Raw genomic sequence first — 15035 nt, forward strand, 5'->3', positions numbered from 1 at the left:
CGAATCAGATAATTTCTGTTCCTGATCCTCTCTGTTTGATGGAAACCATCACTAAGAAATAATATTGCTTGCTTGATCGATTGTTTGACCAATTGATTAAATGTTTATGTCGCCCATCTCTCTACCTAATGTCTTCTTAAAGTGTTAATGGAAGATCAGACATATTGTTTAGTCACTAAGTCATGTCTGACTCTTCGCAACCCCATGAACCTCCCCTCAAGTTCTCCACTGCCTCCCAGAGTTTGCCCAAATTCATGTTCACTGTGTCAAATGTATCAGTTCAGACACATTACTGATAGCTTAATTCTGAAGAGATGTGACCACTATTAAATAATCAAATAAATATTGGTTTGGAATATTTTATTTCAGGTTAGTTTAATGGTGCTGTACTGTACCCATTTCATCTTTACTTCTCTTGATCTTTCTTGATCTTTCTACTGCTTGATCTTTCTACTGCTCATTCAGCTTTCCACTGTAATTATGTGGATTGATCCTGAAATACAGACCTGCAAAGATATATATTCCCTTACAATCACCTGAAGTACAGTTACTACCTCATCTAAAATCAGCATTTCTATCTACAGCAGTGAGTGATCCCAGATTCCTAGCCAAACGTTAATTGAAAATTTTTATTGCTTCAGCTGCCGTTTTCTCATCCATTGGAGGTTTTCGTGCTCTGCCGGGCTGCAAAAATTTCTTAATTGTGGGAATGTTACTTAGTCTTCCTTTAAAAGTCTAAAAAAAGAGGAAAAAATGAAAAAAGTTGAATTTTTACATTTTTTTTAAAAAAATGGCATGGCTAAATAGACATTTTGTCATCTGAACAACCTGCAAGTATTATATTCTGAAAGCTCATTTATTTTAATGCTGCTTTTGATCTTGGTTGCAAACTGTAATCATCAAAAGAGGCATATCTGTCAACACAAGCTTCCATGACAAAAAAATGGTTAAAAGATTTGCTTTGTGTGTGTGGTTTTGAGTAAGCATTGAATCCTAGTGACTGCCCGGAGAAATATCTGCAGTTTTTCTTGGCAGAGTTTTCAGAAGTGGTTTGCCTTGCCTGGTTTCTAGAGCTTTGGGTAGCCCAAAGTCACCCATCTGGCTTCGTACCTAAAGCAGGATAGAACTCGTGGCCTCCTCGTTTCTAGCCTGGTGCTTTAACCAATACACCAACCTGGCACTCAGATTTGCTTTACATTCCAACAGCTGTAGTCAACATGTCATCATTGAAGGAAGATGGAAATTATAGTTCATAACACCTAAAGAGTCTAGGAACATTTACCTAATAATAGATTTTTTCATATGTTTTAGCCTATGCGTATTGCCTGTATCCATTAAGGTTGAAGATACGCATTAAAATGCTAGTAAATACTATAAAGAATTAGAATTCCACATATGCATATTTTCAAACTAGTACGTGGGCAGAAGCTGCTGTAACTGGAAAAAAAAAAAGAGACCCAGATTTGAATTAGGGTCTAGTATCAGAATAACTGCACATTATCTTTCACTCCCCTTCATGGATTACTGCCTTGTCGTGGCGAAGGGGCTTGCGTAATTCAATGAAGCTATGAGCTATGCCGTGCAGGGCCACCCAAGACGGACAGGTCATAGCTGAGAGTTCTGACAAAACGTGATCCACTGGAGAAGGAAATGGCAACCCACTCCAGTATCTTTGCCATGAAAACCCTATGGACAGTACCAAAAGGCAAAACGATATGACGCTGGAAGATGACCTATATGCGGGTCAAGAAGCAACAGTGAGAACTGGACACGGAACCACTGATTGGTTCAAAATTGGGAAAGGAGTCCGGCAAGGCTGTATACTGTCACCCTGCCTATCTAACTTATATGCAGAGCACATCATGAGAAAGGCAGGGCTAGATGAATCAAAAGTTGGAATTAAGATTGCTGGAAGAAATATCAACAACCTAAGATACGCAGATGATACCACTCTAATGGCAGAAAGTGAAGAAGAACTAAAGAGCCTCTTGTTGCGGGTGAAGAAGGAGAGTGCAAAACTTGGGTTGAAACTTAACATTAAGAAAACCAAGATCATGGCCTCTGGCCCTCTCAATTCCTGGCAAATAGATGGGGAAGAAATGGAGGTAGTGACAGATTTTGTTTTCCTGGGCTCCAAGATCACTGCAGATGGGGACTGTAGCCAAGAAATTAAAAGACGCTTGCTCCTGGGGAGGAAAGCCATGGCAAATCTAGACAGCACACTAAAAAGCAGAGACATCACCCTGTCAACAAAAGTGCATATAGTCAAGGCTATGGTCTTCCCAGTTGCAATGTATGGCAGTGAAAGCTGGACCATAAGAAAGGCTGAGCGCCAAAGAATTGAAGCCTTTGAGCTATGGTGCTGGAGAAGACTCCTGCGAGTCCCTTGGACTGCAAGGCGATCAAACCGGTCAGTCCTAGAGGAGATCAACCCTGACTGCTCTTTAGAAGGCCAGATCCTGAAGCTAAAACTCAAATACTTTGGCCACCTAATGAGAAGGAAGGACTCACTGGAGAAGAGCCTAATGCTGGGAAAGATTGAGGGCAATAGAAGAAGGGGACGACAGAGAATGAGGTGGTTGGATGGAGTCACTGAAACAGTAGGCGTGAGCTTAGATGGACTCCAGAAGATGGTAGAGGACAGGAAGGCCTGGAGGAACATTGTCCATAGGGTCGCGATGGGTCGGACACGACTTCGCAACTAACAACAACATCTTTCACTATCGGCCTGATGTGTATCAACATACCAGGGGAACTAACTATAGGATATAATTATTACTGGCAGATTGTTTTTGAGTGGCAGCTGAAATGACCACCACCGTATTATGCCTGGTACAGCAAACTACCTTGCACTTCTGTCATTACCAATTGGAGAACATGATTTGGGAACTGATGGGATTTTGATTTGGTGTTGTGCTGCATGTTTTTACTGCTTCCTTACCTCTATTATTTTATTGCTTACAAGAGTAGTTGCTTACCTTTAATAGAGGAAATGTTGAGAGAATATCTGCCTTCAACTCTTCCACCATCAAAATGCTTTCAAATAGTTGAATGTCTGCTCTGGTAAACTCTTTTCCCACAAGGAAGACTTGCCCATGATCTTTGAGCACCTTCAGAGCATAAAACATGTTAAAGACTTATTATATTTTAGATACATATTCAATATTGAAAAGGACTACAGTATTTGAAGGACCTGCAAGTTAGCCAACTGGAGAAGGTCCCATCCTTTTACAGGGAGTCAGTGGATTTTTTTTCTTTAATGTTAACTTGGTGCCGAAAAGGTTGGGGACCTCTAGCTTAGAGGAATTCTACTCTTCTTTATGGCCTCCAGGAACTCAAATGCATGATGTGAAAAAAAGCAAAATGGGAGAAAAGCAAATTGTAACTCTCTTATTATGTACCCATAAAAGTTTCATAAAAGAGTTTGAACATTTGACTTCTGGTAGCGCTGCCGCGCCAAATGGCGGCGTTTCTGAAGCCGCCTGATCTTGGGAAGCGTTAGAGCGCCCGGAGGCAGCGAAAATCAGCTGTCCCGTGCCGCTGAAGTCTCTCCCTCGGGAGAAGAGGGAGAGGCGAGCCTGTTTGGGTAGAGGTAGAGCTCCTCTGTGATTCCCCCAACGCCTGGGGGCTAACGAAGTGAGTTCCCTCGTATCCCAGGCTTTCTCCGCTCCCAGGACGCTTTCACTCCACAAAGGAGTGGAACAAGACGCGACAACTACATCTGCTGCTTAGATGGGATTGTATTTTTTTTCTTTGAGAAGCAGGCAGAGCAAAGCAGGAGGATTTGAATTTTCAAGTTGGATTTTAACTTTAACTCAGATTCATTATCTTCTTCAAGTTTTAAGCTGACTGAAATGGAGTAAAAATGGCGCTGGAACGTTTCTTTCTTGTGTGAATTGACTGTTTTTGAAAATTGTTATATTTTGCAATATAGCAAGAGATATAATTTGCAACTGATTCCATCCAGTACCGGACTTTGTGTATTTGAAAGTTTGTTCTTTTTTTATTGAAGGATAAGGAACTTTGGGAGAAAAACTTTTATTTTTTCTCCCTTCTCCTTTCTTTTTTTTTCTTTTTGAACTTTGATTCTGCTGGGTGAAAGAGGAAATCGAAACTTAAGAGATGGCTGCAAGGCGTGGGGGAGACCCTACAATTTCTAAAAGTATTATTTCTTCACCTTTACCACAAGCCGCAGGGCAGACTTTGACGAAACCTACAGTACAACCACCTTCCCCCCCACCTCCTGCATTTACATTGGCAGACATTCAGCAAGTTGTGATGCAGTCAACACAAGTAATAACACAAGTATTACAGCAAGAAATAAAGGAAACAAAGGAAGAATTTGTTAATCAAAACAATCAAATGAGGGAGGATATAGTGCTTGCACTCCAGGGCTTGGCTGCACATATCGAACGCCTGGATATTCGTGTGTATTCAGTTATGGAGTATGTGGAGAATTTGGAAAATAAAATTATCAGTACTGAACAGAAAATAGACAGAGTAGAGGTTAAAGTTGATAGAACAGAAGATGAACTTACTATATCACAATATAAAAATATGGAATTTGCATTGCGCATCAGAGGCCTTAAAGAGAATCCTAAAGAAGATTTGGAATGGGAAGTAGCACAAGCAGTGGCTCCTGTCTTGAAATGTGAACCTGAAGAATTACTTAAAGAAATGGATAAGACATTTAGGGTTAATTCCTGGATTGCTAGGCAGAAAAATTTACCTAGAGATGTAGTGATTTACTTTTCCAGGAGATCAACCAGAAATTCTATTATCCAGGCTTTCTATTGGGAAAGATTTCAAATTGCAGGTCAAGATATTATAATTTTAAAGGAGATACCTCCAAAAATTCTCAGAAAAAGGAAAGATTTCGCTTTTCTGTCCGATGAGCTTAAGAAGTGACAAATTCAGTTTAGATGGGAAATACCCAATGGAATTGTGGTGAATTATGCAGGGACGAGGTGCAGGTTGGACACAATTTTAAAAGCAAAGGATTTTTATACTAAGGTCCTTAAAGCAGGCTCACCACCGTCTCCTCGAGTTAAAAGAACAGAAGCAAGACAAGAAGATAAACAATTGAGTGAAGGGGCAATGTCATTGCCTCTTCAGGAGATGCAGCAGGCTGAGATTATGGAGCAGAGTTTGGCATTAAAGGAGGACCCGAAAGAACAGAGGATAACTAGGGCTGCATACAAGCGTATGGAAAAAGAGCAAAAAAAGAAGCTTGTATCTGGTCCAACTACGCAAGATGCGGCTGTTTCAGAGCCTGTGGGAGGAGCACGTCCGAAGAGAGCAACAGGTGATCTTCAGGCTATGTTCCAAAGGCTCCTGGTCACCAAAGATGGTGAAGTTCCTGACATGGAATGTTAATGGCTTAAATTCACCACAGAAAAGAAAGAAAGTATTTTATTATTTGAAACAACATAAAAATGACATTGTTTGCTTACAAGAGACACATATTGCATTAAAAGACCAAAAGTATCTGGCTAATTCCCGATTGGGAACACATTTTGCATCTTTTGCTCTGGACAAGAAGGCTGGAGTGGTCATTTATTTAAGAAAAGATTTTTCGGCTAGATTAATTGAATCGGACAAACAAGGGAGACATGTTTGTATTGAATTAATGCTACAAGGAAAGAAAGCTCTTCTTGTTGGATTATATGCTCCAAATCAACAACAGCAAAAATTCTTTAAACTTTTATATCAGAGAATAATTGAATTGGATTACAAATCTATTATTATGATGGGGGATTGGAATGGAGTTTTGGACCCATCTGAAGATAAGAAGGGATCCTTCAAAAACTTTTCTAATTCAAAATTGCCTAAAGCTTTTTTTGATTTGAAGGAGGATCTGGAATTAAGAGACGTATGGCGGGAAAGGAATATGAAAGACAGAGATTTTACTTTTTTTTCGGATAGACATAAATCTTTCGCTAGGATTGACTTTATTTTAATTACTACTGATCTTTTCTCTAGGGTTAAGAACGTTAAGATTTTTCCTAAGACATTGTTGGATCATAGTCCTGTTTGGTTGGAGTTTTTTGCTGAATATGGTAGTAGAAGATCCTGGAGACTAAATGAAAATTTATTTAGAAATGAGGTGTTCTTGCAGAAATGTAGAGAACATGTGAAAGAATTTTTTGTTATGAATATGCATAAAGGTACATCGATGGGAATGGTTTGGGATGCCAGTAAAGCTTATATGAGAGGGGTCTTGATTTATATGAATAATGCTTATAGGCGTAAACAAATGCAAAAACGTATAGATCTTGAGGAAGAGATTAAATCTAAAGAGAAAGATTTTATTTTGAATCCATTGGATAATAATTTAAGGATTTTGATACATTTATTGAAAGAACAATTTAGTATGCTATTGGCTGACCAAGTAGCAACTAATTTGCGTTATGCTAGACATAACACTTTTTGTAATGCTAATAAGCCTGGTAGGTGGTTGGCTTACCAATTAAGGAAAAAACAGAAGTCACGTACTATAGATAGAATAGAATATAATGGAAAAGAAGTCTATCAAAAAAGCTGATTAAGAGGAGTTTTTTAGATTTTTATTCGAAATTATATTCTAGAGAAAATATACAAGTTTTAGATATAGATAAGTATTTACAGGAAGCTCATTTTCCGAGACTTTCAAAAGAACAACTTGAGATGAATCGCCTAATAACTTCAGAGGAAATTTCTTTAGCTATTAAACAGTTGAAAGTGGGCAAGGCCCCGGGAACAGATGGATTAACAGCAATTTATTATAAAAGGTTGTTGGTTGAAATGATTGAACCTTTAAAGATCTTGTTTAATGAAATTCAGACTGGAGGAGCAGTTCCTCCATCTTGGAGGACAGCTTTTGTATCATTGATACCAAAGGAGGATCAAGACCTTACTCAACCTAAAAATTATAGACCTATATCGCTTTTGAATACAGATTATAAGATTTTTGCTAAAGTACTGGCTAATAGATTAATGCAAGTTTTGAAACAATTGATTCATAGTGATCAATCAGGATTCATATCAGCAAGGTATATGAAATATGTAAGACAAATTGTAAATTTGCTTGAATATTTGGATAAGAACAACCAAGTCCCTGCAGCATTGATATTTTTGGATTCAGAGAAAGCTTTTGATCAATTGAATTGGCAATTCTTAATGAGAGTTGTTGAGGAGATGAATTTTGGAGAAGGATTTCTACATTCTATTAAAGCTATATACCAACAACAAACTGCACAAATTATAATAAATGGGGGGCTAACAGAGATGTTTAAAATTGAAAAAGGTACAAGACAGCGATGCCCCCTATCACCATTATTGTTTGTTCTAACTTTAGAGATTTTATTAATTAAAATTCGAGAGTACTCTATGATAAAGGGAATTAAAATAAAACAGAATGATTATAGATTGAGAGCTTTTGCTGATGACTTGGTTGTGACAGTATCTCAACCGATACAGTCGGTTATAGATTTGATGGAAATTATAACTCAGTATGGTAAGGTTTCTGGGTTTAAGGTAAATAGTAATAAGACTAAGATATTATCTAATAATATATCTATGAGTGAAAGGGAAATGTTAATTAAACTAACAGGTTTTGAAATAGTAAAAAAGGTTAAGTATTTAGGAGTGTATATTGCAGCTTCAAATGTAAAATTATATAAGAATAATTATGAAACATTATGGTTGAAGGTACAAAGGGATTTAAATAATTGGAAAAAATTACAATTATCTTTATTGGGAAGAATCGCAGTTGTTAAAATGAATGTTCTGCCAAAATTTCTCTTTTTGTTCCAAATGATACCTATATTGAAAAAGGATGCCAACCTTGATGAATGGCAGAAGGGTATTAATAAATTTATTTGGGCGGGGAAAAAACCAAGAGTTAAATTTAAGATTTTACAAGATGCTAGGGAAAGAGGGGGACTCAAGGCACCAAATTTGAAACTGTATTATGATGCGGTGGCCTTGACATGGGTTAGTGATTGGCTTAACTTAACTAATAAGAGAATACTTCACCTTGAGGGTTGGGATTTGGTATATGGGTGGCATGCATATTTGCTTTATGATAAGAAGGTGGATAGGGCTTTTAAATCTCATATTCTTAGAAGTGCCTTGTTGCGTGTCTGGAAAAAGTATTATTATAAGTTAAATTATAAAATACCGATTTGGGGAATTCCTGGACAAGCGATAGAAGGTGTATCTATGGGAGTGGGTTTGGATATGTTTTCCTATAAGGAATTACGTAGATTGGAAGGGAATGATTGGCAACTTAAATCATTAGAGGAGTTAAGACAAGAAAACATAAGTTACTCTTGGTTTCAATATACTCAATTGAAAGCTAGGTGGAAGTTGGATCAGAAGGTTGGCATCACAATTATAGATGAAAATTTAGTAAAACAAATTAGAGATTTAAATCGTGCACATATAAAGAGGATATATAATGTTTTAATCGAACTGGACTCGGAAACGGAATTGGTTAAAGATTGTATGATAAAGTGGGCACAAAATATTCAGGAACCAATTTCGCTGGATACTTGGGAGGTAATTTGGGTTAGAAATGTTAAATTTACTCAGGCTCAAAATTTAAGAGAAAATTTTTATAAAATGTTTTATAGATGGTATCTGGATCCCAAAATGTTGTCTAACATGTATCCTAACTTACAGTCTAAATGTTGGAGATGTGGTAGTTTAGAAGCCACCTATTTTCATATGTGGTGGACTTGCAGAAATATAAAAGCTTTTTGGGTTAAAATTTGGTGGAACATTCAAAAGATTTTTAAGAGAAAGATAAAGTTCTCTCTGCAATTGTTTCTATTGGGAATTGTTGTAGATTGTGATGTTAAAGAAACTAACTTGATGTTGAATTTGATAACAGCAGCACGGTTACTGGTGGGACAATACTGGAAGAAGGATAGTTTGCCTACAATAGAAGAATGGGTGTTTAAAGTTTCGAATCTTGCAGAAATGTCTAAGATTTCTGCTTATTTGAAGGATCATTCACAAGAAAGATATATTTCAGTTTGGAGGAGATGGATAGATTATATTCAGAATAAATATGGGACTAAAAAGTTCCATTTAGCTTATGAGTAGATTTTAGAGGGATATTGTTATTAATTTTAGTGTTAGTACTTTGTATGTATTTATGTTAAAGGGGAGTTAAAGCACATTATGAATTTGGTTAATTTTATATTATGGATAATCTTTAGCTAGAATATGATTATTATAACTATACCCTGTATTTAGCTCTGGGAAGTGGGGGGGAAGGGGGTGGTTTGGGGTGGGTGGGATTTTGGGATGTATTGTAAAATCTTGTTTTTGTAAAACTCTTTAATAAAAAAAAAGAGCTTGAACATTTTCCGTATTGGTTTTAGAAGTCATGTTAAGTAACCTCTTTTTTATAAGTATTTTCCAGGATCTCTCATGCAGCACATGGAATTGATATCACATAGGCAACTGGACAATTAGGTTCATCATTCCATGGTCTCCCTTTCTTGGTAATTGGAGAATAAAAAGATGCACAAGTAGAGCATCTTTGTGTGTGTTTCAGTGGTGCCATGCTAAGATTAAAGTATACAAAATTATACTCAGACCATATATTTTGGAACAATGCATGATTTTGTACTTCCTGCTCCAGCCATCATTGTAAACCTTCCTGATCAGGAGAAAGATATCTTACAATAAGTTGATTAGTATTCATTGCTATTCTGACAGAATGTTCCACAAGCATCTCTCTGTCTACTGGGCAGTTAAACACATCTAATTGTAAATTAAAACCCAACATTGACCCCATGCTGTGTTTCATAATATTCAAAAGCTGTTGCTGAGAGCAGTGTCCTTTCCGCCTGAGGGTAAGGTCAGATAGATATGGGTTTGTAAACTGCGATTCTGAATGAACATTTCTGCCATGCCTTCAGAGGACAGTATTTACTGAAGATACGGAGGAAGTTGGCAGAATTGTTCTCTCACTGAGGAGAGTTCCCAGCATATCCAACTGGCCTACACCAGTTTGGAAAGAGAGAGTAGGGTTTTGCTGTTGCTGCTGCTTGTTGTGCTCCATTTCTGAAGTAACCACGTCCATCACCTTAGCTTCCCTTTTGCTCCCTACCTTTTCATAGGCTGGGAAATATCTGGTGGAGGCTTTTTCCAGGATTGTCTGTAGAGGTGAATTTTACAGTTCAGGAGTGAGGAACAATGTCCTTTTTATGACTTGTGGAATTCTGGAAGTTGGTCCACAAGTCATAAAGGGGGCCACTGTTCCCCACCTCCATTACAGGGCATGCTTGGAATTTCAATATTTTACCTATACTTCTGAGAAGATGTCACTTGCTTAATATTTAGATCAAAAGTCTTATGAGACAGTTTTGCTGTATATCACACACAAACACAAGGTAATATGCTCACCGTTTTTTAACTTTTGTAGAGCTTCTTTTGAGTCAATGAATTGTTCTTCAAACTAGTAAACAGAAAAGACAAAAGATTTCTATGGCTTCCAAAATTATTGCAAGTGGCAGATTCATCTCCATGTCCACCATCCTTGACAGAGATTTGTAAGAAAAGGAACTCCATATTCCAAAAGGAAATTGGAGACCTAGATTTACTGAGTTAAGTTGTGACAACCCACCCAACTATAGTTAAGTCAAACCATGACTAAAGGGAAACATAGTTTAACATGAGGTAGGAACCCAACAAATAAGACACAAACACAATGATGATAAAGTAGTGGAAGTTAATCACTTAATACATTTTAGGAAAAAAATATGGATTTCCACAATGTCAGAATCATGAAGTTTGTTCATTACAAATTTCTATTTGAGAATTAAAATGGACCCACCTTGGCAACAATAGATTCCAACACAAACATTATTAATTAAGAGGATTTTGTAAGACTCACCTCAATCCCAGCTGCAGCCAACATCCACCTTATGGTTTCCATTCGCCCTCTTCCTTTGAAGTAGTGAAGCTTTGGTTTTCCAGCCATGGTTCTACTAAACTGTTATCCTGTGTGGTGGAATGTGGTCTGGATTCCCAGGAGCGAGGGAATGCATTCCAGAGGAATAAGAGACAATGAAGTTTAGATAGTTTGACTTTGAGAAAGAGAGTTAAGACACCTCCTAGCAATTTTCAGAATATACCTTTAATGATGCAAGTAGTTGCTTTAATTTGGCAATATTTGTCTATAGACGAGGAACAATAAAGGAACAGGTTTAGAAATAACTCTATTTAATTTAATTTAATTTAATTTAATTTAATTTAATTTAATTTAATTTAATTTAATTTAATTTAATTTAATTTAATTTAATTTAATTTAATTTAATTTATATACCGCCCTTTCCCGTAGGACTCAGGGCGGTTTACAGGGCATAAAAAACGTCAATACAAAAATTAAGAACAATTAAAAAGGTTAAACTAAATCCCTGAAAAAAATATAAAACATATAAAACCCCAGTTAAAACCCCAATTAAAACTCAGCCTGGGCCGGAAAGCTCGAAGAGCCAGGTCTTCAGGTCTCGGCGAAATGATCAAAGGTCGGGGGGCAGTCCTAAGCTCCACGGGCAGTTGGTTCCAAAGGGCAGGCGCACCCACTGAGAAGGCCCTCCCCCTGGGTGTTATCCGCCGGCATTCTTTTACCAGCGGCACCCTGAGAAGGCCCTCCCTGTGGGAGCGCACTGGACGAAGGGAACTTGATGCCAGCAGCAGGTGTTCCCTCAGATATCCTGGACCCAAGCCATTTAGGGCTTTATAGGTCATCACCAGCACCTTTGTCTGTTTTGGTTTGGGGAGCTGGCACCTGCTACATTAAATATATAAATATAAATATAAATCTTATGAAGATACAGATACACTCAGGCAGACCAATATACATTTTACAATGCTTTTTTATACATTGGTTTTAGCAAAAAACCAATTTTATAGCAACATCTTTAAGATTACAGAATTGCCCCTGCCGCCACCTTCTCCTCACATTTCTACCTTTGAATACTGACCCGTTGAGAAACCTCAGTAAACACAGGCTCTTCTTAATGCAAGCAATGTATTCTGTGCACCTTCAATATAGAAAGCTCCCAAGCTCCACCTTCTGACCGAAGAGAGATAAGAAGCAGCCCAGATGAAGGAGGAACTTCACTGGTGGCCAAGAGAAGAATTTCAGTGCCTTTTCCCCAGCAGAACAGCTGGCTTTCAAGTCAATCCATATTGGGAAAAAGTGGCCCACACACAGAGCATGATGCAGCTGGTTATGCATCTGTTTCGGCAGGTGTATGTAAGGCACATAGCATTTTTTTTTGGTACTACCTCCTCTAAACCTCCTTCAGTCAATAGGCTGGTAGATGGAGAAAAGCCCTTTCTATAAAAGGATCCTTTGTCTGGCAAAGGGTCAGTTTGGTGAAGTTTGCTTAAAATGTTTGCCTGGTGTAGGACCTTTGTTGCTATTGTTCAGTTGCTAAGTCATGTCCAGTTCTTCATGACCCCATGGACCTTTGCACGCCAGGCCCCCCTGTCCTCCGAAGCCTCCAGAGTTTGCCCACGTTCATGTTCATTGCATCATCTAAACATCTCCATCCCCTTCTCCTTTTGCCTTCAATCTTTCCCAACATCAGGGTCTTTTTCAAAGAGTCCTCTCTTCTCATTATGTGGCCAAAGTATTAAGAAAAATAATCAAGTAAAAAGTAAAAAAAAAAGTAACCAAGTGTGTTGGGGTTTTGCTCCATGCCTCAAATGCCTGTTTGTTTCTCCAGCCACAATAACGCATTTCACAGAGCAGCCTCCTCACTTGACCAAAATGTCATGAGATGGGTCCTATGCTGGCTGGTTTCTGACAAGGATGGGCAGGCTCTCAAAATCCTGAAGATGCCCCTTTCCTTTTTACTTTGATTTTCAGTTTAGCAATAAGCTCCTCAGAAGTATTAGAGGGAATCAACAAAAAAGGCATCTTACAAAATGCTTATCAATGGAAAATTGTGATGGAATGTTGTCTGGATTCCCAGGAGAGAGGGAGCGCATTCCAGAGGTCCAAGAGACAGCACAGTTTAGATGGTTTGTGTGGGAGAAAGAGAGTGAAGACGGCTCCTTCCTAATAGTTCCCAAGGTATATTTTTTTTTAAATTGAAGAGTTTTGCAAATACATTTTAAACATAAAAAACATAAAAACCCATCCCCCCACCCCCACCCAATTTCCCCTCCCTCTCCCTCCCCCCCGACTTCCCAGAGCAAATACACGGATGGGCCTACCTTTTCATAGACTGGGAGGTACCTGGTCACGGCCTTTTCGATAAAGGCAGCAAGTTGCTTCTCTTTTTGCTCAGGTGAGGAAAAGGGGTAGTACAAAACAAGGCCCATCAGGTCCATGGTCCCTTCCGCGTACATGTTAATTCTTTGATGATAGACAGGAGAAATGTTACATCACACTTCAACAAGCATTAAATTTAACTTAGCTTACTGTCATTTACACACTTGTTTTCAAAAAATGAAGTGTATGTTTGTAGAAAAGGAAAATTATTTTTGAGCTTGGAGTTAAAAGATAAGTAATTTATAACAAAGTTTGGGAATAAATAACAGAATAACAGAATTTGAGGAGACCTTGGAGGTCTTCTAGCCCAACCCTCTGCTCAGGCAGGAAACCCTATACATTCCATACAAATCTCATGATGAGCACCCACAACTTATGGAGACATTTCATTCCACTGATTAATTGTTCTGACTGTCAGGAAATTTCTCCTTAGTTCTAGGTTAGTTTCCATCCGTTGCTTCTTGTCCTGCTTTCAGATGCTTTGGAGAATAGCTTGACTCCCTCTTTTTTGTGGCAGCCCCTGAGATATTGGGTCACTGCTATCATGTCACCCCTCACCCTTCTTTTCATTAAACTAGACATACCCAATTCCCGCAACCATTCCCTATATGTTTTAGCCTCCAGTCCCCTGATCATCTTTGTTGCTCTTCTCTGTACTCTTTCTAGGGTCTCAACATTTTTATATCGATATTTACATTGATGTATCTTTGAAGACAAAGATGTCTTTGAAGAACTGCAAAGATATCTCAACCAAGAAATTGAACCCTCATTGTGTTTTCTAGAGAATACTCTGTTACCAAATGAAGATTTCACAGAACAAGAAATCCAATCAAATTTACTTAAAGAGAATATGAACACTATGAATAAAAACCTATCAACAGATATACTGCATGGGGTTCTAAAAATCAAGAAGGAAATAAAAGTGAGAATCTCAGAGAATAATTGGAATAATTTCTCTTTGTTGGATTTACAAAAGACTGTTTAAGGAACTAAAGAAATTTATAATAAGGAATAACAACCACCAGCATGGATTACAGAGGGGAAAAATTGTCTTATATGAAGAAGAAGAAGAAAAAGAAAAAAGCACTATAAAGTTGGTTTATTTCATTAGGGATAAAATAAATTACATCGTTACTCTGAGTGATTCTAGATTATTGATATTTCAGTCGATTTGCTTAGAATGGGTAGGATGGAAAAGCTTTGTCCTAATAGTTATTTTATGTAATTATAATTTTTAATACTTAAACTAGTTCTAAATTTTAGTGTTTATCTTTAGCTTAAGTATAGAGGTTTGTTGAGATTATTTTTTTAAAGGAAAATTATTTCTTTTTGCTATGTTGTAAGGAACCGTGATTGCACAGTGGTTAGAATGCAGTACTGCAGGCTAACTCTGCATTCCCACAGCCAGGAGTTCGATCTTCACAGGCTCAAGGTTGATTCAGCCTTAGCCTTCAAATGGTGTAGGAATACGAACGTATTTCCAGAAAACATTGCAGACTACAGGAACCATTTGCACTTCAGTTTGAGATGCAGACAACACAGACTCATCCCCAACAGCCTGGGCCTGTCTTCAACAGTGAAGGGACACAGGGCAGAAAAATATCCTGCAGCCAAGAAGGCTCCACACATATTTGCACTACTCAGGTGACCCTGAAGACACAGGTAAACCACTTCAACAACTCTCTGAATGAATGCAAATAACCAGCTGTCCGCAAGGGATATAAATCCTTCCATTCCCCACCATCCAGTC

General features: G+C 38.0%; 1 long non-coding RNA gene across 1 annotated transcript; it reads right to left on the reverse strand.

Annotated features, from left to right (window-relative positions):
• Positions 1-69: 69 nt before the first annotated feature.
• LOC308660642 lies at positions 70-10158 on the reverse strand. Its single transcript, XR_014024769.1, has 3 exons — positions 10106-10158; positions 2979-3110; positions 70-735 (listed from the first exon to the last, which is right to left on the reverse strand). It is a non-coding gene; the product is annotated as an uncharacterized lncRNA (long non-coding RNA).
• Between the last annotated feature and the right edge of the window lie 4877 nt (positions 10159-15035).

Source organism: Vipera berus (genome assembly GCF_964194415.1).
Source record: "Vipera berus genome assembly, chromosome: 1".
Lineage (NCBI taxonomy): Eukaryota > Metazoa > Chordata > Lepidosauria > Squamata > Viperidae > Vipera > Vipera berus.